This window comes from Macaca fascicularis, chromosome 3 (assembly GCF_037993035.2).
Source record: "Macaca fascicularis isolate 582-1 chromosome 3, T2T-MFA8v1.1".
NCBI classification, from domain to species: Eukaryota; Metazoa; Chordata; class Mammalia; order Primates; family Cercopithecidae; genus Macaca; species Macaca fascicularis.
The window spans coordinates 60,066,661-60,090,763 of NC_088377.1; the positions used below are offsets into that span (position 1 = coordinate 60,066,661).

Below are 24,103 nucleotides of genomic sequence, written 5' to 3' on the forward strand. Positions count from 1 at the left end.
TTTCCTGTTTTCTTTTCTCTCTTTTCCTGTTTTCTTTGCCTGTAGTCCCAGCTACTCGGGAGGCTGAGGCAGGAGAATGGCATAAGCCCAGGAGGCGGAGCTTGCAGTGAGCCTAGATCATGCCACTGCACTCCAGCCTGGGCAACAGAGTGAGACTCTGTCTAAAAAATAAATAAATAAATAAGAAATGTTGGCTGGGTGAGGTACCTCACACCTGTAACCCCAGCACTTTGGGAGGCCAAGGCGGGTGGAACACGAGGTCAGGAGTTCAAGACCAGCTTGCCCAAGATGGTGAAACCCCGTCTCTACTAAAATTACAAAAATTAGCCAAGCGTGGTGGCAGCTACTCGGGAGGCTGAGGCAGGAGAATCGTTTGAACCTGGGCAGCAGAGGTTGCAGTGAGCCAGGATCATGCCATGCACTCCAGCTTGGGTGACAGAGTGAGACTCCATCTAAAAAAAAAAAAAAAAATTAGAAATGTTTTTTCTATGCTTCATGACCTTACATATCATCCTTGCACAGGGCCATGTTGTACATGTTGTGTCTCTGTATTGTTCCAATTTTAGTGTATGTTCAGCCAAAGCAAGGACTTAAATATATATAATTTCATAACTGTCCCACAGTTTTTGGATATCCTATTCTTTTCCTTTTTCTTTTTTGTGGAGTCAACAGATCTCTCTCTGTTACCCAGGCAGGTCTTCAATCTTGGTCTCAAGTGATCTTCCCACTTGGGCCTCCTGAAGTGCTGAGATACAGTGTGAGCCACCAGGCCCTGCCATGTTCTGTCATTTTCATTCTTTTTTCTCTTTGCAGTTTAAGTTTTGGAACTTTCTACTGACATATCTTCAAGCTCACTGAGTCTTTCCCAGGTTATCTATTGTCCTTTCCAGTCTATCAATAAGTCCAAAGGCATTTTTCATTTCTGTTATAGTATTGTTTATTTCTAGTATTTCTTTTGGGTTCTTTCTTAGAGTTTCTATTGTCTGCTTATGTTATCCATCTTTCTTGCATGTTGTTTACTTTCTCCACTAGAGCCTTTAGTGTATTAATCATACTTACTTAAAATTTCCTGTCTGATTATTCCAAAATTGCTGCCATAAATGAGTTTGGCAATGGTTCTGATTCTTGTTATGCCTTATGCAACTTTTGATTTTTGTCTTTTAGCATGTCTTGTAAGTTTCTGTTGAAAGCAGACATGATATACTGTACAGAAGAAACTGCAGTAAAGAGTCCTTTTGCTTGAGGCTTTATGTTTCTCTGGCTAAGAGTTGGGTTGTGTTTACTGTTTTGTGTAGCTGTATAGGTTAAATGTCCTTTAGTGTCCTTTTTCTAAATCAATTTTTATTTTAGATTCAGAGGGACTTGTGCAGGTTACAAGGGTATTTTGTGTGATGCTGAGGTCCGGCGTACAACTGATCCTGCTACTCTGGTCGGGAGCAGAGTACCCAATAGGCAGCTTTTCAACCCTTTCTCCCCTCCCTCTCTCCCCTGTCTTGCAGTCCCCAGTGTCTACTGTTCCCATCTTTATGTCCATGAATACCCAATGTCTAGCTCCCACTTAGGAGTTGGGAACATGTAGTTCTGGTTGTTTCAGCATTAATTCACTTAGGATAATGGCCTCCAGCTGCATCTATGTTGTTGCAATCACATCCTTGTTTTTGTATCTCTTACCGTTTCTTGGTTTCCCTAAAGACTCCTTATTAAAACAGGGTCTCAAAATTAGTTCGTTTAGCAGTAATCCACTATCATTATACAGGAGACAGATCGGTGGTGGTGAGGTGTCTGTGTGGTGGGGGGAGTGTCCTATAACCACATAATTAGTTCTCAGTCTTTTAGTGAGCCTGTGTGCCTGGGCCGTGACTTTCACAAGGGCTTCTCAGGTTCCCTTCTCCCCCCATTAGGTAAGACAGGAAGGCTAGAGAGGGCTGCGGTTGGGTGTTTCCCTTCTGATACACTTTGGGTATTTTTCCCCTCCAACTCATGCTGAAATGTGATTCCCAGTGTTGAAGGTGGGGACCTAGTGGGAACTGTTTGGGTCATGGGGCCAGATCCCTCATGAATGGCTTGATGTTGTCCCTGCACTTACGAGTGAGTTCTTACTCTATTACTATGGTTCACGCAAGAGCTGGTGCGAGATCTGGTTGTTAAAGAGTCTGGCACCTCCCTCCCCTCTCTCTCTTGCTCTCTCTCTATGTGCTGTGCCTGCTCCCCTTTGTGTCCCACCATAAGGGAAAGCTTCCTGAGGCCTCACCAGAAGCTGAGCAGACAGATGCTGGTGCCATGCTTCTGGTACAGCCTGCAGAAATGTGAGCCAAATAAACCCCTCTTCCTTTTTTTTTTTTTTTTTTTTTTTTGTGAGACGGAGTCTCGCTCTGTCGCCCAGGCTGGAGTGCAGTGGCGCGATCTCGGCTCACTGCAAGCTCCGCCTCCCGGGTTCACACCATTCTCCTGCCTCAGCCTCCCGAGTAGCTGGGACTACAGGCGCCCGCGGCCACGCCCGGCTAGTTTTTCATATTTTTTAGTAGAGACGGGGTTTCACCATGTTAGCCAGGAAATAGTCTCGATCTCCTGACCTCGTGATCCGCCCGTCTCAGCCTCCCAAAGTGCTGGGATTACAGGCTTGAGCCACCGCGCCCAGCATAAACCCCTCTTCTTTATAAATTACCAGTCTCGGGTATTTTATAGCAATGCCAAATGGACTAACACATCTTCCTCCAGGTCAATTAGGCTCTGGTAAAGCGCATGTCAATTAGGCTTGATAAAACAGTTTACTTTGAGAGCAAACCATTGCTAAGGAGTGCTCTGGCTTATTTCAAGATGAGGATTCCCCTTCTCCCTACCTGAAGCTTGAGGAGATTTTCCTCTTTACCCTGAGAATCCATCCGGTGAGGTTTCTAGAGGTAATCTGTGATTCTCAGTATGTACCTTTCCCTCCAGTTTTTGGGAGAATGGTTTGCCCTGAAACCTCAATTTTCTGATTGAAGAGTTGATTTTTCAGTTTTTGCAGCTTGTCTTCATCCTTGGTGTTCTACAATTTCATGGTACTGTGGTTTATTTTCTTCACTCAATGGTATTGGAAACAGATGCATGTCCATCTATTCCTACATTGTTACTTTGATAATATCCTGCTGTTCATTTTCTCTATTCTCTTTTTCTGGAATTCCGGTCAGTTAAACATTGGACAACTTGAATTTTGCTTCCCCGTTTCTTATCTTTTTTCTCTAAGTCATCTCGTTTTCTCTTTTTGTTTTATAAGGTATTTTCTCAACTTTATTCAATCACTGATTTTAAATTTCAGCTCTTATTTTTAGTTCCCAAGCTTTCTGAATGTTTTTGTTTTAGAAAATAGCAATTTATTCTTGTTCCTTCACCTTACCTCTACAAGAATATTAATTACAGTTCATTTACATTTTTTCTTTTGCTTATTACATTGTTTTTGTTATCTCTGAGGTACATTTTTCCCTTTCTTTTGGTCTCTCTTATGTTAGAGATGTTCTGCCAATTTCTGGCGAGTCTTGGCTATGAAGCACTACAAAGTTAACTGGAGTTCTGTATATGAGAGTTGAGTATAATTATGGGTGTGCTTTCTCAGCCAGCCTTTTTGTCAGGATTCTCCAAGTATAATTTTGTAGGTCTAGGCCGAGTGCAGTGGCTCACACCTGTAATCCCAGCACTTTGGGAGGCCGAGGCAGGTGGATCATGAAGTCAGGAGTTCAAGACCAGCCTGACCAAGATGGTGATACCCCATCTCTACTAAAAATACAAAAACATTAGCCAGGCGTTTGTGGCGGGTGCCTGTAATCCCAGCTACTTGGGAGGCTGGGGCAGAGAACTGCTTGAACCTGGGAGACAGAGGTTGCAGCAAGCCAAGATTACGCCACTGCACTCCAGCCTGGGCAACAAAGCGAGACACTGTCTCAAAAAACAAAAATTTTGTAGGTATTTTATATACCTATGTGTGTATAAAATTTGTGTACATACATATAGAATCAAGGTGTTTTGGCTACCATAGCTTTGTGGTATTCAAAGTCAGGCAGTGTGATGTCTCCAACTTTGTTCTTTCTGCTCAGGATAGCTTTAGGTATTCAAGGTCTTCTGTCATTCCACACAAATTTTAGGATTTTTTTTCTATTTCTGTGAAAAATGTCATTGGTGTTTTGATAGAGATTATACTGACTCTGTAGATTACTTTGGGTAATACTGACTTTTGAGATGGAGTCTCGCTCTGTTGCCCAGGCTGGAGTGCAGTGGCGTGATCTTGGCTTGCTGCAACCTCTACCTCCCAGGTTCAAGTGATTCTCCTGCCTCAGTCTTCTGAGTAGTTGGGATTACAGGCGCCCGCCACCAGGCCTGGCTAATTTTTCCATTTTTAGTAGAGATGGGGTTTCACCATGTTGGTCAGGCTGGTCTCGAACTCCATAACAATATTAATTCTTCTAATCCATGAGTATGAAGTATCTTTTCATTTTCTGTATGTCCTCTTCAATTTCTGTCATCAATCTTTTATAGTTTTCATCACAGAGATTCTTCACTTATTTGGTTAAGTTTATTCCTAGGTATTTTATTTTTTGTAGCTATGTAAATGGGATTGCTTTTCTGACTTCTTTTTCAGATTGCTTGCTGTTGATGTACAGAAATGTTACAGATTTTTGTCATGTTGATTTTGTACCCTGAAATTTAACTGAATTTGTTCATCAGTTCTAGCAGTTTTTGGTGGAGTCTTGAGGTTAAATACAGGATCATGTCATATGCAAATAAAGATAATGTGGTTTCTTCCTTTCTGTTGGGTACCCTTTATTTCTTTCTCTTGCCTAATTGCTTGGGCTAGGACTTCAAGTACTAAGTTGAACAGAAGTGGTTAGAGTGGGCATCCTTGTCTTGTTCCTGATCTTAGATAAAAATTATTCAACTTTTCACTGTTGAATATGACATTAGCTGTGGGTTTGTCATATATGGTTTGAGATACGTTCCTTCTTTTTTTTTCTCTTTTGAGATACAGTCTCGCTCTATCACCCAGGCTGGAGTGCAGTGGCGCAATCTCAGCTCACTGCAACCTCCGCCCCCCCGGCTCAAGTGATTCTCTCACCTCAGCCTCTCAAATAGCTGGGATTACAGGTGTGCACCGCCACACCCAGCTAATCTTTGTATTTTTAGTAGAGATGGGGTTTCACCATGTTGGCCAGGCTGGTCTCAAACTCCTGACTCCAAGGGATCCACCCACCTCAGCCTCCCAAAGTGCTGGGATTACAGGCGTGAGCCACCACACCTGGCCGAAGTATGTTCCTTCTATACCCAGTTTGTTGAGAATTTTTATCAAGAAGGGATGTTGAATTCTACTGAATGCTTTTTCAGCATCTACTGAAATCATCATATGGTTTTTGGTCTTGACTGTATTAATGTGATGTACCTTGTTTACTGATTTCTGTATGTTGAATCATCCTTGCATCCCTGGGAATTCTACTTGATCATGATAATCTCTCTTTTTTTTTAGGTTGAGAGGTACATGTGCAGGTTTGTTATATGGGTAAACTGCGTGTCACAAAGGCTTGATGTACAGATTATTTCATCATCCAGGTAATAAGCATAGTACCCAATAGGTATTTTTTTCTGATCCTCTCCTTCCTCCAACCCCCCACCCTCAAGTATGCCTGGTGTCTGTTCTTCCCCTCCTTGTATCCCAGGATGATCTTTTTAATGTGTTGTTGAACTCGGTTTGTCAGTATTTTGTCGAGGATATTTGCATCTATGTTCATCAGGGATGCTGGCCTGTCATTTTCTTGTTGCATCCTTGTCTGGTTTTAGTATCAGGGTAATGATGCCCTTGTAGAATCAGTTGGGAAGTATTCCCTTCTCTTCCAAAAAAAATTTCGTTTTGAGGAGTTTGAGTTTAATTGGTATTAATTCTTTAAATGTTTGACAGAATTTCGCAGTGAAGCAACAGGTCCTGGGCTTTTCTTGGTTGAGAGACTTTTAAAATATGGCTTCAATCTCATTACTCATTACTGGTTTGTTGAGGTCTTTTATTTTTTCCTCATCCAATCTCGGTAGGTTGAATGTGTCAGGGAGTTCATACATTTCTTCTAGGCTTTGCAATTTTTTGGTGTACAGTTGTTCATAGTAGTCTCTAATGATCTTTTGTATATCTGTGGTATCACTGACAATGTCTCATTTTTCACCTCTGGTTTTACTTATTTGGGTCTTCTCTCCCCCCGCACCCTCCCACCCACAGTCTTGTTAAAGGTTTGTCAATTTTGGTTACCTGTTCAAAAAAAACCATTTTCATTTCATTGATCTTTGTATTCTTTTAGTCTTGGTTTCATTTACTTCTGCTCCTTTATTCTTTCTTTCTATTAACTTTGGTTTTTTAGGTGCCTTTTTTCAGGGAGAAAAAAAGAATAAAAAATTGGGGGTTTGTTTAGTTTTGCTTTTCTAGTTCCTTGAGGTGTATCATTAGGTTGTTTATTTGAAGTCTTTTTACTTTTTGATATAGATGTTTACCGCTATACACTTCCCTCTTAGAACCGCTTTTGCTGTATTCCATAGGTTTTGGTATTTTGTTTCTATTTTCGTTTGTCTCAAGAAATTTTAAAATTTACTTTAAAATTTCTTCACTGGTCCATTTGTTGTTTAATTTCCATCAGTTTGTACTGTTTCCAATGTTCCTCTGATTATGGATTTCTAGTTTTATTCCACTGTGGCCAGAAAAGATAAATATAATTTCAATTTTAAAAATTTGTTAACACTTGTTTTATGACCTAATGTATGATCAATCCTGGAGAATATTCCATGTGCTGTTGAGAACAATGTGTATTTAGCAACTGTTGGATGGAATGTTCTGTAAATGTCTGTTAGGTCCATTTGGTCCAGAGTACAGTTTATCGTCTATGTTTCTTTGTTGCTTTTCTGTCTGGATGATCTGTTCACATTGAAAGTGTGGATGTTCCCTAGTATTACTGTATTGCAATCTATCTCTCTTTTTAGGTCTATTAATATTTGTTTTATATTTTTGGGTGCTCTGGCGTTGGGTCTGTATATATTTACAATTGTTATATCCTCTTGCTGTATTGACCCCTTTGTCATTATATAATGGCCTTCTCTTTTTTTAACCATCTTGATTTAAGTTTATTTTATGTGATAAAACTATAGGCACTCTTGCTCTTTCTTGGTTTCCATTTGCATAAATTATCTTTGTGCATACCTTCACTTTCAGTCTGTGCTTATCTTTATGGATGAAGTGAGTTTCTTGTAGCCAGCATATGGCTGGGTCTTGTTTTTTAATCCATTCTGCCACTCTTAATTGGAGAATTTAATCCATTTATATTCAAGGCTATTGCTGATAGGTAAGGGTTTACTACTGCCATGTTGTTCCTTGTTTTTGGTTGTTTTGTAGGTTCTTTCTTCCTATTTTCCTTTCTTACTGTCTTCCTCTATGGTAAGTGATTTTCTCTAGCAGCGTGCTTTGATTTTGTGTTCATTTTTAGTGTATCTACTATAGGTTTTTGCTTTATGGTTACTGTGAGGCTTACAAAAAAAATCTTATAATAGGTCATTTTAAACTGATAATCACGTAACTTTGCAAAGAAAAGTAACAAAAACAAACTCTATACTTTAACACCACCATTGCCATTTTGACTTTCTGATGTTTCGATTTAATCTTTTTATTGCTTAAACAATTGTCTGTCTCTTAAATAACTGTTGTAGTTATTGTTTTTAATAGTTTTGTCGGCCAGATGTGTGGCTCAAGCCTGTAATCCCAGCACTTTTGGAGGCAGAGATGGGCAGATCACCTGAGGTCAGGAAATCGAGACCAGCCTGGCCAACACGGTGAAACCCTGTCTCTACTTAAAATACAAAAATGAGCCAGGTGTGTTGGCACATATCTGTAATCCCCGCTACTCAGAAGCTGAGGCACGAGAATTGCTTCAACCCGGAAGGCGCAGGTTGCAGTGAGCTAAGACTGCACCACTGCGCTCTCCAGCCTGGGTGACAGAGTGAGGCTCTGTCTTTAAAAAAAAAAAAAAAAAAAAAAAGTTTTGGCTTTTCATCTTTATACTTAAAATATAAGTGGTTTACTCACCCCATTTACAGTATTAGAATATTCTGAATTTGTCAGAATTCTTATTTTACTAGTGAGTTTTCTTTTGCCAATGAGTTTAACACCATTAGATGCTTTCTTTTTACCCATTAGCATCCTTCACTTTCTTACTGAAGAGCTCCCTTTAGCATTTTTTGTAAGATTGGTCTGGTGTTGATGAATTCCCTCAACTTTTGTTTGTCTGGGAAAATCTTTATCTTGCCTTTGTGTTTATAAAGGGTAACTTTGCTGGGTACAGTATTCTTGCTTGGCAGTTTTTTTCTTTTCCTTCATCACTCTAAATATGGCATTCCACTCTCTTCTGGTCTACAGGGTTTCTGCTGGGGTATCTGCTGAAAGCTCTATTGGGGTCTGTTGAATGGGATACATTTCTTTTCTCTTGCTGCCTTGAGTATTCTTTCTTTGCGTTTGATTTTTGTTAACCGGATTGTTATGTGTCATAGGTATTTCTTCTTTGGGTTGATTTTAATTGCTGATCAGTGAGCTTCCTGTACCTAGACGATGTCATCTTTCTCCAGATTTGGGACTTTTTCAGCCATGGGTTGCTTAAGTATGCTTTCTACACCCTTTTCTTCCTCATCTTCAGGAATTTCTATTATGTAGAGGTTAGTTTGCTTGATGGTATTCCACAATTCTTGTAGGTATTCTTTACCCTTTTTTATTCTTGCTCCTCTGAATGGGTAATTTCCTATGTTCTGTCCTTAAGCTCACCAATTCTTTTCTTTGATCAAGTCTGCTGCTAAAGCTTTCCAATGAGTTATTTCAGTTCAGTTACTGTATTGTTTATTGATAGGATTTCTATTTGTTTTTAACTTGTTTCTATTTCTTTGTCAAATTTCTCTCTATACTCCTGGATTGCTTTCTAAATTTCATTTAATTTTCTATCTCTATTTTCTTGTGATTCCCTGAACTTTTTTAAGAGGCTTATTCTGAATTCTATCTGACATTTCATAGGTCTTCAATTCTTCTGAGTCCACTGGTGGAGCTTTGTTGGTTTCTTTTGGTGGTGTCATATTTCCCTAAGTTTTCATAATCGTTGCTTGTTTATGTTGATGTCTGCACATTTGAGGATACAGCCATTTCTTCTCATTTTTGCAGGTGTTCTTTGGTGATTTTGGGCCTTTAATTCTTAGTATGAGAGCTTAAGTACTGGCCTATTGTTTCTTCCCATTCTGGGGAGCACTTATAGAGAGCATCAGAACTGAAACACTGCACTAAAACTAAACTAACTTGCCCTGCCATTTAAAACACTGCACTAAAACTAAACTAATTTGCCCTGCCATTTGAAACATTGCACTAAAACTAAACTTGCTCTGCCATTGTTTCACAGATGGGAAGACTTACAGTGACCACAGAAAGGTAAATGTTGTTCTGGAACTCTATTGCTACCTGTCATCATTTCCAGTCTGTGAAAGTCTTAAGTGGGCACTGGAACTTAATCCCAACTTTTTTTTTTTTTTTTTTTTTTTTGAGACACCGTTTTGCTCTGTTGCCCAGGTTGGAGTGCAGTGGCGTGATCTTGGCTCGCTGCAACCTCTGTCTCCCAGGCTCAAGCAATTCTGTTGCTTTAGCTTCTGAAGTAGCTGGGATTACAGGCACGTACCACCACATGCAGCTAACTTTTGTTTTTGCGGTAGAAATGGGATTATGTTGCCCAGGCTGATCTTGAACTCCTGGGCTCAAATGATCCACCCAACTTGGCCTCCCAAAGTAGGATTACAGAAATGAGCAGCCATGCCCAGCTTAATCCCAATTTTACAGCTGTTTCTGGGCCAGGGGAAGGTTCCATGTGAGCACTAAGTTTTGTGGAAAATCCAACCAGGGATTCAGGCTTTCCCACTGATTACACCCCAGTGGCACTAAGACACAGCCAGCCTTGTCAATAGGGTATCTCAGCTGATTTGAGTACACAGTAGCTGCAAGATCCATATATGAGTTGCTACAATCAGTGCCCTGCTTTTTGTCCCCAATTTACCCCAGGTAGTTCAGCTCTCTTGACTCTCCCAGATGGGACTGGAGTGGGCTCCCTGGGAAGATTCCCAGACCAGTGAGGAGACTGAATACCCACCTCCAATTCCTTTCTCTCACCTTGGAAACTGTAGGGCTAGGAAAATTCTCCCTGAGCGGTGTTTTGCCAGTTTGGGGGAAGGGGTGGCACAGTCTGAAATGACTACTTATTTTACAAAAAATTTTGTCGGCCCAGGAGGTTTCTTCACTTCTTCCCCAAGTTCTGGTGAACTCAGGTTGGTGTTCTTGTCTTTGAATAATTTATTTATTTTTTTGAGATGGAGTCTCGCTCTTTTGCCCAGGCTGGAGTGCAGTGGCATGATCTTGGCTCACTGCAAACTCCACCTCCAAGTTCAAGCGATTGTCCTGTCTCAGCCTCCCAAGTAGCTGGGATTACAGGCACCCACCACCATGCCCAGCTAATGTTTGTATTTTTAGTAAAGACAAAGTTTCACCATGTTAGCCAGGCTGGCCTCGAACTCCTGATCTCAAGTGATCCACGTGCCTCGGCCTCCCAACGTGCTGGGACTACAGGAGTGAGCCACCGCGCCCAGCCTGAATAATTTCTAGTTGTATTTTTGTGGGAAGAGTGATGCCAAGGATTTTTTATTCCACTATCTTGCTGACATCACACTTTCCCCCTAGTGTCTTCATTTTCTCTAGTCTTCTTCCTCCCTAAGGGAATCTATCTCTTCTGCAGAGGGGGAGGTGGGGTATAGAGATAAGGATCTGGAAGTCTAACTGTTCCTACATAGACTATCAACCTCCCTATTTTTAGTATCAGACTTCATCCGTTTCCCCTAATTTGTAATACTTGATATTTCTAATTCCCAAACATGTGTAGGGTTCAGGGTGAACTGGTTTGCTTCTTGTCCCTTTGCTTTCTTGTATCCCTGTTTTTCAGGCATTTATGTTAGATTATCTTCCAAATGGCTCAGTCCTTTACCATTTTTACATTAGCTTTCCATATTCATATATTATGTTTTGAGAGTGACAAATGAGTTCACGGTTGCTAGTTTGGTGGCCTCTGAAAAGTTGGACATGAAAGACATCTACTAAAGTTAGAGGATCCAGTAGTACTAGTTTTATGGAAACATGTTATTAGGGTGCACACACAGTATATACATTCTCTGAGGTCCAGAGGACTTGTGGCTGGAGGCTGCAAGGGTTTGCCAAGACTGGAAACCATCACTTATGGGAATGCAAAGCTAACAAATAACTACTATTAGAAAACAAATTCTATGTTGTGCAAGGGAAAAGAGGATGCATGTAATTCTCATAATCTTTAACTTTACTGTTAATTATTCACAAGAGACTGGAGCTGGGGAAAAAAAGACTAAAGATTTTTTAAACCCTTCTCCTCCCCAGGTCTCATGTTCTATGATTCTGAAGGAAGTTTCTCAAAGCCTGAGCGATACACAGATTGCTTTCTTAGTTCCACCTGTGGCCTCTCTAGCAGGCCTTCTGGGTCTTTTGTCTAACAACCTAATGCACTTTCTCGATCTTCCATAGTACACACGCTACGTAAGACCTAAAAGAGCCGGGCGCGGTGGCTCATGCCTGTAATCCCAGCACTTTGGGAGGCCGAGGCAGGCAGATCACGAGGTCAGGAGATTGAGACCATCCTGGCTAACAAAGTGAAACCCCGTCTCTACTAAAAATAAAAAATTAGCTGGGTGTGGTGGCAGGCGCCTGTAATCCCAGATACTCGGGAGGCTGAGGCAGGAGAATGGCGTGAACCCTGGAAGCAGAGCTTGCAGTGAGCCAAGATCGCACCACTGCACTCCAGCCTGGGCGACAGAGCGAGACTCCATCTCAAAAAAAAATAAAAAATAAAAAAAGACCTAAAAGAAATGCATACAAAAATGTGAGCTCTATATACAGTATTTAACACTGCTTTATAGCTTTTACTTGTGGCAATGGTGGTATGTTTCCAAACAAGAGACTTTGGCTGTCAACAGACACTATTACAAATAAAATAATTCAAATATAAAAGTAAATTGTATTTGCTGCTTTGGGCTTGTAGACGGAAATCAGGTTCAAGTTTTTGGAGTGAGGTATAATTAATTCCACTATAAGAACAGCCTTCAACTGTGGGATTACATAGAATACAGAGATAGAGAAGAAAAGAGAGTTTGCCTAAACTGCTCGTGAAGTTTCAAAAACTTAAGAGATTCTGAGCATTGGCTAAAGTGAGCAATGTGTCATGTTTGTCATCTGTCCTCAGGCCACTCTTAGCTTTCTTACCCTTACTATTAAACCCAATGCCACTTCACCTGTCACCACAGCCTCACCTATATAGTCATCTCTTGGTATCCACAGGGGATTGGTTCCAGGATCCCCTGTGAAAACAAAATCCACAGGTGCTCAAGTGCCTTATATAAAATGGTGTAGTATTTGCATGTAACATACACATATCCTCCTGTACACTTTAAATCATCTCTAGACTACTTATAACACCTAATACAATGTAAGTGCTATGTAAATAGTTATTCTGTATTGTTTAGGAAATAATGACAAAGTCTGTCACGTTCAGTACAGATGTAAGCATCATTTCTGCCCCCACATATTTTCAATCCATGGTTAGTTGAATCTATGGATGTGGAAACCACAGATACAGAGGGCTGACTATAGTAACAATTTATAATTAAGATGCAAACAGGGCAGACGCAGTGGCTCATGCCTGTAATCCTAGCACTTTGGGAGGCTGAGGTGGGTAGATCATCTGAGGTCAGGAGTTCGAGACCAGCCTGGCCAACATGATGACACCCCATCTCCACTAAAAATATAAAAAATTAGCTGGGTATGGTGGCACGCGCCTGTAATCCCAGCTACTCGGGATGCTGAGGCAGGAGAATCGCTTGAACTCGGGAGGTGGAGGTTGCAGTGAGCTGTGATTGTGCCATTGCACTCCAGCCTGAGCAACAAGAACAAGACTCCATCTCAAAAAAAAAAAAAAAAAAAAAAAAAAAAAAAAAGATGTAAACAAAGTCTCAGTGCAGCTTAAAGTAAATGTCATTAACATTACTTGTAGACTGCAGATCCAGTTCTGCATAGCAGCAGTCCCCAACTTTGGGGCCGGTTTTGTGGAAAACAATCTTTCCATGGACCAGCAGAGGGAGTAGTTTCGGGATGATTCAAGCACATTATGTTTACTATGCACTTTATTTCTATTATTATTACATCGTAACATATAGTGAAATTATTATACAACTCACTGTAATGCAGAATCAGTGGAAGCCCTGAGCTTGTTTTCCTGCAAATAGAGGGTCTCATCTGGGGGTGACTGGAGACAGTGACAGATCATCAGGCATTAAAGTCTCATAAGGGCAGAATAACCCAGATTCCTCACATGTACCGTTCACGAAAGTGTTCATGCTCTTATGAGAATCTAATGCCATTCGTTTTAATGCAAAAATCGCAATTACTTTTGCAGCAACCTAATAGATACAGTAAACAGGAAGGCAATGGGCAAGTACTGATAACTAAGAGGTAACAAATGAAACAAAGAAAGAAACAAATTATGAAAGGCAGACAGAAGCCTTAAGTTTTTAGGAAAGAGATGAACAGTTCTATACCCTACATACGGAGAAGACAGGCACCTTCTCTTTATAACACACAATTGCTAATTCTCTTTTGATGAAATAAAATTTCAAATAAAGATCAGTAATTTATTTTAAAACGCAAGAAATATGTGATCAAATGCAGAAATGAGTCTACTCTAAATTATTAAGATTTGGTCTCTTCATGGCAAAAATCTATCCAGAAACTTAGCTTTCAAGGATGATTCATTTCCCAAGGGTTTCAGATAGCCAAGGTTTTACAAGTTACAGGAAAAATCGTCAGAAATGTTATTAAGCCAATTCTGTACTTGGCTTAATCTTATGAAGAACATGACCTTGTTTAACCCTCTTCAAGTGTGGGATAGATCTAGTGACTGGCTTCTAAGAACCAGAATTTGGCAAAAGTGATGGGATGTTACTCCTGAGATTAAGTTACAAAAAGTCTGTTATCTTTTGTCTTGAGCACTCTATCTTGCTCTCTTGCTTGCTTGCTCTGAGGTAGGCCAGCTGCATGTTGTCAACTGCCATAGAGAGAGGCTCATGTGGCAAATAAGAGACATCTCCAGCCAACAGCCAGCGAAAATCTGAGGCCTGCCAACAGTCACATGAGAGAGCTTGAAGGCAGATCCTCTCCCAGCTGAGCCTTGGGATGACTGCAGCCTGGCTGACAGCTTGACTGCAACTTCATTAAAGATCTGAGCTAGAAGCATCTAGGTAGCTTTGCCTGGATTCCTGAACCACAGAACCTATGAGACAACACACGTTTGTTGATTTAAGCCATTAATACATTTTAGAATAATTTGTTATGCTTCATATATAAATCATAGATTTTGGTGTCAGGAGTAAAGTTCTGTTGTAACACATACCAAAAATGTGGGAGAAGTATTAGAACTGGGAAATAGGTTCTAATAACAGGGCCTAGTTCTAATACTTTAAGGCCTTTCAGAAGAGCAGCCTGAATTGCCAGGAATTGACAGTTGGTAGATTTTGGATTGTTAGGAGTTGGACTGTGAGTTTTAAGGAATGTGAGGAACATCTGAGTAGAAACTGGAGGCAAGGGATCTCTGTTAGGTACTTGTGGAAATTTTAGCAACCCAATTTTACAGTGATGTGGAAGGCAGAAAATGTGCTGAATGAATTAGATGGTCTAGCTAAAAATATTTCCAAGCAAAGTTAACTGCCTGATTTCTTCTTGGTGTATACAATAAGATGTAAGAGGAGAGAGAAACTGAGTGAAAGACAGTTTAAAAGAAAAAGGAGCCAGGACATGACAGTTTTGAAAGTGGATGTGAAAATTCCTAGCCTCACCATCTTCAACACTAGCCATGTGGCAAGCTCACATTTCCTACACTTATTCTGCTTCCCATCTTCAGAGCCCTTTCTCTACCTTCAACTCCCTTGCCTCTCCTTTATGAGGACCCTGGTGATTACTTTGGGCCCACCAGATAATCGGTCATCTCCTCATCTAAAATTCCTTAATTACATCTGTAAACTTCCTTTTGCCAGGTAAGGTAACATATTCCCAGATCCCAGGGATTAGGAAATGGACATCTGGGTTTGTTTGTTTTTCCAATTTTTATTTAGATTCAGGGGGTACATGTGCAGGCTTGTTACAAGGGCATATTGTGGGATGCTGAAGTTTGGGATATGATTGAACCTGTCATCCAGGTAGTGAGCACAGTACCCAATAGGTAGTTTTTCAACCCTTGTTTTTCCTTCCCTCTTCTGCCCTCTTGTATTCCCAGTGTCTACTGTCCCCATCTTTATGTCCATTTGTACCCAATGTTTACCTCCCACTTACAAGTGAGAATATGAGGTACTTGTTTTTCTGTTTCTGCATTAATTTACTTAGGATAATGATCTCATGCTCTATCCAAACTGCCGCCAAGGACATAATTTCACTCTTTTGTTATGGCTGTGCAATATTTCATGGTGGATATGTACACATTTTCTTTATCTAATGGAAGTGGACATCTTTATGGGGCCATTATTCAGTCTACTACTTGCAAGCAATAGACAACTAATGCATTATACTTAGAATTTCCACAGTTTATAAAGAGGAACACAGGGATTAACAAAGTGCCATATACTGGAGAAACGCCAGTCATATAGCCCTCACAAACAAAAAACCTCATACACGTTTTCAAATTTTAACACAATCAGTTGTGGAGGAAAATGCTCTTATTCTTAGGGATATATGCTGAAGAAGCATAGTATCTGCAACTTTCAACTAATACCAACAAAAAAAAAGCCATGTGAGTATACATATACACAGAGAAGGTAAAGTAAATACGGCAAAATTTTAACAATAATTCTCTGTTAGGGTATATAGGTATTTATGGTACTATTCTTTCCATGTTTCTCTATAAAAAAAATTGGAAAAAATCAGGAAGATAAAGTTTCAACACGACAAATATATTAACCGTGCAAAGCTCACTGTAGTAGATTACAAGGAATATGTCATTTGTGGGCCAGGAGAAGTGGCTCACACCTACAATCCCAGAATTCCAGGATTCCTGCCTGAGGCGGATTGCTTGAGTTCCAGGAGTTCGAGAACAGCCTGGGCAACATGGAGAAGCCTCGTCTCTACAAAAAACACAAGTATTAGCAGGGCGTGGTGGCGTGCACCTGTAATCCCAGTTACTTGGGAGGCTGAGGCGAGAGAATTGCTTGAACCCGTGGGGTCAAGGCTGCAGTGAGCTGTGATTATGCCACTGCACTCCAGCCTGGGTGACAGAATGAGATCTTGTCTCAAAAATATATATATATCTATATAGAGGGCGGGGCGGGGGGCTGGGAACCCAGCACTTTGGGAGGCCAAGACGGACGGATCACTTGATGCCAGGGGTTCAAGACCAGCCTGGTCAACATGGCGAAACTTGGTCTCTACTAAAAATACAAAATTAAAAATACAAAAATTAGCCAGGCGTTGTGGTGTGTGCCTGTAGTCTCAGCTTCTCAGGAGGTTGAGAAAGAGAATTGCTTGAACTCAGGAGCCAGAAGTTGCAGTGAGCCAAGATCATGCCACTGCACTCCAGCCTAGGCAACAGAGACTGTCTCAAAAAAAAAAAAAAAATTCATTTGTGAATGGGCTAAAACAGAAACTCAGAGGTTAGCAACCTACTCTGTAACAAAGGCCAGGGTAAATATTTTAGGTTGTATGAACCATAGTCTCTGTTCCAACTACTCAACTCTACTGCTGCAGGGCAAATGCAGCCACACAAAACATATAAATGATTGAGCGTAGTATGTTCTAATAAAACTTTATTTACCAAAATGTATGATAGGGCCAGGTGTGGTGGCTCACGGCTGTAATCCCAGCACTTTGGGAGGTTGGGGTGGGCATATTGCCTGAGCTCAGGAGTTTGAGACCAGCCTGGGCAACATGGTAAAACCCCATCTCTAATAAAAACACAAAAATTAGCCAGGCATGGTGGTGCACACCTATAATCCCAGCTATTCAGGAGGCTGAGGCAGGAGAATTGCTTGAACCCGGGAGACAGAGGTTACAGTGAGCTGAGATCGCACCAATGCACTCCAGCCTGGGTAACAGAGCAAGACTCTGTCTCAAAATAATAATAATAATAATAAAAATAAATAAATAAATACATAAAAAACAAAAACACAACAAAGAAACAAGCAAAATGGATGATAGGCCAGATTTGGCCTGCAGGTTGTGATTTGCTAATCTCTGATTTAATTAAAATCAGTTTTTAAAAAATAGATCTTTAGACCATCTCCAGAAATCTGTACCAATGACTAAACTATGTGCTTAGCACAACATTATGCATTATAGACTCTAAATTTTTGCTTTTTCTCATAGTTTTCTTCAACATACATACACACATACACGCTTTTTTTTTTTTTTTTTTTTTAGACAGGGTCTTACTCTGTCACTCAGGCTGGAGTGCAGTGGCACAACCACGGCTCACTGCAGCTTTGACCAGACTTAAGGGATCCTTCCACCTCAGCCTCCTAAGTAGGTAGGACTATGGGCAGCTGCCACCACACCTAGCTAATTTTTGTATTTTTTATAGCGTGAGGATTTTGCCATTTTGCCCAACCTGGTCTCGAACTCCTGGGCTCAAGTGATCCACCCACCTTGGCCTCCCAAAGTGCTAGGATTACAGTGGCGTGAACCACTGCACCCAGCTGTACATATACATTTTTTAACTCTAAAAGTTAAAAGACTAGTCTTACAACCAGCGGTTTTGAATTCAGATTTACTGTGAACTAAATATAATTTATCCCTCTCCTTTCTTTCTGTAAACTCATTGTAAACTCTAATATAATCCTTCCTTCCAATTATAGTCCAGAGCACAGAATTAATCAGAAGCCTTAGTTTCTGACAAACTTTCATCATTGGTTTATGCCTGGCCTGCTGTTATTTATTTAGTAATATAATTTATTATTTTTAAATAATGCAATAAACATTCCCCTTTGAAGAATTATAACTTGATACTTTCACATGCAGAGAAAACACATAACTCCAGCTAGATATGATTACACAAAAAGGAATCTGGAGTTTGAAATCCCCCTGGGCTCTTGTGGTCCATTAGACACTCATTATCTCTAAAACACAAATACTGTAAAACAGCTGATAACATGCATGTTTACATATTTTCATTTGTTTAAAAATATTTTGACAGCTTTGCAAATCTTGGACTGAGTTCTAGGAAAGTTCAATAGTCTTGTGCTGCCTAGAAACAACTGATGTTGTCAATACTTCTTATATAAAGAAGAAAAAAAATTAATCAGTCTAGAAGCATGATATTCTTTCTATTCCAACAGTAGAAAGAATTTAGAAGAATTCTATTTCTTTTAAGAAAAAGAAATGGTTCAGGGTATCAACTTTCGATGAAGTTGGACAAGATGGATTGGAACGTGAATTGAGTTGGGAATGTGTCGTGACTGTGAAACAGGAACCTCTTCCTCTTAAAGAAAGTAGTACAGAGGAAATTTAGCATTAAGGCATTGATTTCCTGCAGGAAAAAAGTTTAGTGTGCAGAATGATTAGGAAATCATATTATCTGACCACAGGACATTTATCAGGCAGGAATGCTATTCTGTTCAAAGGAAAGAGTCCCAAATCAAGTTTTCAGAGACACTGAAAGACAGTTAATATATACAAGTAAAGTCAACAGTAATTTAATCAATTTCCTTTCACTGGAGTCCTTTTCCCCTCTTTTCTCTTTTACTTATCCTTTAAACATGAGAATACAGTAGCACCATCTCTGAGCTCACAGGGCATTCTGAATGCCCTGTTCTTATGGCAGTTACCGTACTGAATTACCATTAAATGTAAATCTATCTTCTTCATTGGACTTAAGGAGAGAGTAGAGTCTTAATCACCTTTATATCCTGGATGGAGGAACAAATGGACATGTGGATCAAACAAGAATAAAAGAGTGAGATCCTTTCATAGTCATCTCCATTTTTACAGTTGATAGACTCACAGAAGTTTCTGAAACCAATTTACAGCAAAGATTGAACATAAAAGGACAGAAAAAGTGACTCTGTTGGAGCTTCCCTGATTGGAACCTACTGATACAACATTATAAAATACTGGCATTCATTCTATCATTCTATTCAATTCTTGCAAGAAGAAAATTAAAGAACTCACGACTGTAACCTTGGCACTTTGGGAGGCCGAGGCGGGCAAATCACGAGGTCAGGAGTCCGAGACCAGCCTGGCCAACTTGGTGAAACCCCATCTCTACTAAAAATACAAAACTTAGCCAGGCGTGGAGGTGGGCGCCTGTAATCCCAGCTACTCGGGAGGCTGAGGCAGGAGAATCATTTGAATCTGGGAGGCAGAGGTTGCAGTGAGCCAAGATAGCGCTACTGCACTCCAGCCAGGTGACAAAGCAAGACTCCATCTCAAACAAACAAACAAACAAAAATTAAAGACACTGTATAGGCAGCTGGACACAGTGGCACATGTCTGTAGTCCCAGCTACTTAGGAGGGTGAGGTGGGAGAATCACTTGAGGCCAGGAGTTTGAGACCAGCCTAGGCAACACTGGGAAACCCTGTCTTGGGGGGAAAAAAAACTTTAAAAAATTGTTTAAAACCATTGTATAGTATTCTCTTTCGCTTAATTACACTTTAAAATGTTGATAAGGGAACAATAAAAAAATCCAGATACCAAAAAAAAAAAAAAAAGAAAAGAAAAATGGCAGTGATATGGCTAGGCTTTGTGTCCCCACCCACATCTCATCTTGAATTATAATCCCCATAATCCCCACGTGTCAAGGGAGAGACCAGGTGGAGGTCACTGAATCACGGCAGAGATTCCCCCATGCTGTCCTCGTGACAGTGAGTCAGTTCTCATGAGATCTGATGGTTTTATATGGGGCTCTTCGTCCCTCACTTAGCACTTCTCCTTCCTAACTTGTGAAGAACGTGCCTTGCTTCCTCTTGACCTTCTACCATGATTGTAAGTGTCCTGAGGCCTCCCCAGCCATGCTGAACTGTGAGTCAATTAAACCTCTTTCCTTTATAAATTACCCCGTCTTGGGCAGTTCTTTATAGCAGTATGAAAACGGACTAATACAGGTAGAAAATCTAAGAAGTTCTCCCTAGCCGCCAAAATCAAGACTTTGATATAAGAAAGAACACAGTACCTTTTCAAAACCAGTAATTTTAATCTTGTTTTTTTTGTTGTTGTTGTTTTGTTTTTTTTTGCCTGGAAGAATATTCTATATAAACCACATTTCAGATATGAGTGTTTTGTCTTTTTTTCTTTTTCTTTCTTTCTTTTTTTTTTCTTTTTCTTTTTTTTTTTTTTGGAGACAAGAGTCTTACTCTGTCACCCAGGCTGGAGTGCAGTGGCACAGTCTTGGATCACTGTAAAACCTCTGCCTCCCGAGTTCAAGCAATTCTCCTTCCTCAGCCTCTCAAGTACCTGGGATTACAGGAACCCACCACCACGTTCAGCTAATTTTTAGTAGAGACAAAGTTTCACCATATTAGCCAGGCTGGTCTTGAACTCCTGACCTCAGGTGATCCACCTGCCTCAGCCTCCCACAGTGCTGGGATTACAGGTGTGAGCCACTGCACCCAGGTGAAAATGGCTATCATTGTGCCAGCATTTAAAAGCTGAAATCTAGGTATCTTTTTTTCCCCGTTTTAAGTAGATTTTAATAAAAGCATGTATGTAAAAAGTTTATATGTAAAGGAAAATGTGCAAACCACAGCTAAACAGCTCAATGAAATTCTTTTTTTTTTTTTTTTGAGACAGAGTCTCGCTCTGTCGCCCAGGCTGGAGTGCAGTGGCACCATCTCTGCTCACTGCAAGCTCCACCTCCTGAATTCACGCCATTCTCCTGCCTCAGCCTCCTAAGTAGCTGGGATTACAGGCACCCGCCACTACGCCCAACTAACTTTTTTGTATTTTTAGTAGAGACGGGGTTTCACCGTGTTAATCAGGATGGTCTTGATCTCCTGACCTCGTGATCCACCCTTCTCAAACTCCCAAAGTGCTGGGATTACAGGCATGAGCCACCGCGCCCGGCCAGCTCAATGAAATTCTATGGAGTAAACACAGATTGAGAAATAGAAGATGACCTAGTGGCCTTCCTTGTGCCTCCTTCTAGTCATAATGTATCCTTTCCTCCAATAAGAGTAACTCTGAACGTTACAGGAATAGAATCAAACCCCATCCCTGATAACCTCCATTCTACTTTCTGTCTCTATGAATTTACCTATTCTATGTACCCTGTAAGTCAAATTATACAACATTTGTCCTTTTGTGTCTGGTTTATTTCACTTAGCACGGTGTCTTGAAGGTTCATCCATATTGTAGCATGTATCAGAATTTCATTCTTTTTTAAGGCTGAATAATATTCCTTTGTGATCTGTCTATCCATCTATAGCACATTTTGTTTATCCATTCATCTGTCAATGGACATTTAGGTTGTTTCCACCTTTTGACTGTTGTGAATAGTGCTGCTACAAACACTGGTATACAAATATCTGTATTCCTGCTTTGAACTCTTTTGTATATATACACAGAAGTGGAATTGTGGGATCAAATGGTAATTCTATAATTTTTTTAGGAACTACCATACTATTTCCCATACCTTTTTTATTATAAGCATCCTAGGAGGTGTGAAGTAGTATCTGATTCTAGTTTTGATTCACCACAAGTTGGGTGATTCAAGAGGAACCAACTCTGGCTGACTTAAACTACTAATTGGGTGATACAAATTTTTATTATTGGAGTTGCAAGAATTCTTTATATAATTGGATACCAATCTCTAGATAGCATCTGTGGGTTGTCTTTTCACTTTCTTTATAATATTTACAACACAAAAGTTTTTAGTTTCGATGCAGCCCAATTTGGATTTATCTCAGGAATGCTAGGGTGGTTCAATGTAAGATAATCATCCAGTGTAATACATAATAATAAAATATAAAGAAAAACATATCATCTCAATACACACAGAAAAAACACTGGGCAAAACTCAACATCACTTCATAACAAAATACTTAGCAAACTAAGAACAGAAGAAAGCTTCTTTAACATGATAAAGGACATTTTATTTAACAATCCACAGCGGGCAGGGCATGGTGGCTCACGCCTGTAATCCCAGCACTTTGGAAGGCTGAGATGGGTTGACTGCCTGAGCTCAGGAGTTTGAGACCAGCCTGGTCTGGATAGATGGCCCAATCAAAGAATCAAAATAAAGTGAAAGAAATCACTCTAAAGAAACACAATTTTGCAAGTCATGTATCTGCTATGGGGTTAATATTCAGAATTATGTAAAGAACTTCTATAATTCAATGGCAAAAAATCAAATAATCCAATTTTAAAAATGGACAAAGTATTTTTCCCCAAAGATGACACACAAATAGACAACATGCACATGAAAAGATGCTCAACATCACCAATCAGCAGAGAAATGCAAATCAAAACCATAATGAGTTACCATTCATATCCATTAGAATGGCTACTATTAAAAAAAAAAAACAGAAAATAACAAGTATTGGTGAGCTGTGGAAAACTGGAACCTTTGTGCACTACTGGAAGGGATGTAAAATAGTGTAGCTGCTATGGAATAACAGTACAGTAGGTTCCTGAAAAAATTAAAAATAGAACTCCCACATAATTCAGCAATTCCACTTCTGAGTATACACAAAATAACTGAAAGAAATAACTCAAAGAGATATCTGCACATCATGTTCACTGCAGCACTATTCACAATAGCCAAGAAGTGGAAGCAACCCAAACTGATCAACAGACGAATGGATAAACAAAATGTGGTACAGACATACAATGAAATACTATGCAGCCTGAAAAAGGAAGTCCTGTCACATCCTATAACATGGATGAACCTTGAGGACATTATGCTAACTCAAACAGGTCAGTCACAAAGAGACAAATACTATTTGACGCCACATGAGGTACTTAAATTGAGACAAAAGTAAAATAGGGGCCGCCAGGAGTAGGGAGGAGGGGAGAGGGGAGAAGAAGAATGGAGAGTTATTGTTTAATGAGTATAAAGTTTTCCATTTTTCAAGATTAAAAGTTTCTGAATCTGTTTCACAACACTGTATCTATGTTGAACACTACTGAGATGTACAGTTATAAGTCTTTAAGAGAGTGTATTTTATGTCATGTGTTTCTCATCACAATGAAAAAAAATCAATTCCAGGCAGGTTACAGATCTAAAAGAGAAGGGTAAAGCAATGAAGTTTTAATTAGACAACATAGGAGGATATATTCAAGGACTTGAATTAGAAAGAAGACTTATTAAATGGTATGGCAAAAGCATTAAACATAAATAAAAAGATTACTAAATTGGGCATTAAAATTAACTTCTAGTCTTCAAAAGACAGCCATAAGGGAGAGAAAAGGCAAGGCAGATAGATGGGAGAAGTTATTTGAAATACATATACAGTGTACATATCAACACATGTAAATAATTCCTAAAAATCAATGTGAAAAAAGCAAACGATTCAAAAGAACACCAGGCAAAGAACCTGAACTGGCAATTCACAACACAGCCTACTAGTCAACGACATATGAAAAGGTGCTCAGTCTCAGTTACTAAGGAAATACAAATGTAAACCAAAATGAGACATTAATACACATGAGGAAGAAAACTACAATTTTAGAAGATTAAACTGTACAAGGTATTGGCAAAGAAGAACTGAAGTTCTTACACATCTGCTGGTTAGAGAGTAAACAGGTATAATCACTCTGAAAAACTCTTTGGCACTCTCTCTCAAATTTGTACCTACAGATACCCTTTGACCCATCCTTTTCAATCTCTGATAGAAAAGTTTATTAACTCAGCAGGCCTGGTTGCACATTCCCAAGACAGGCCTGTTTTCAGGATTGGCTACTGGCTGCCTCCTATCATAGAATGTTATGTCTGATAAGAAATGTTTCATGTGTCTGAGGCCTTGGGCCATGCTGTATTGGTTTAACC

The 24,103-nt window shown here is 39.9% G+C and overlaps 1 protein-coding gene and 1 pseudogene across 12 annotated transcripts in view; both read right to left on the reverse strand.

The window, feature by feature from the left end:
- TPST1 (tyrosylprotein sulfotransferase 1) overlaps positions 1–24,103 on the reverse strand; it is a 154,580-nt gene that overhangs the window by 15,829 nt on the left and 114,648 nt on the right. The window lies entirely within an intron of this gene.
- Positions 478–590, reverse strand: LOC123572613 (U6 spliceosomal RNA; annotated as a pseudogene).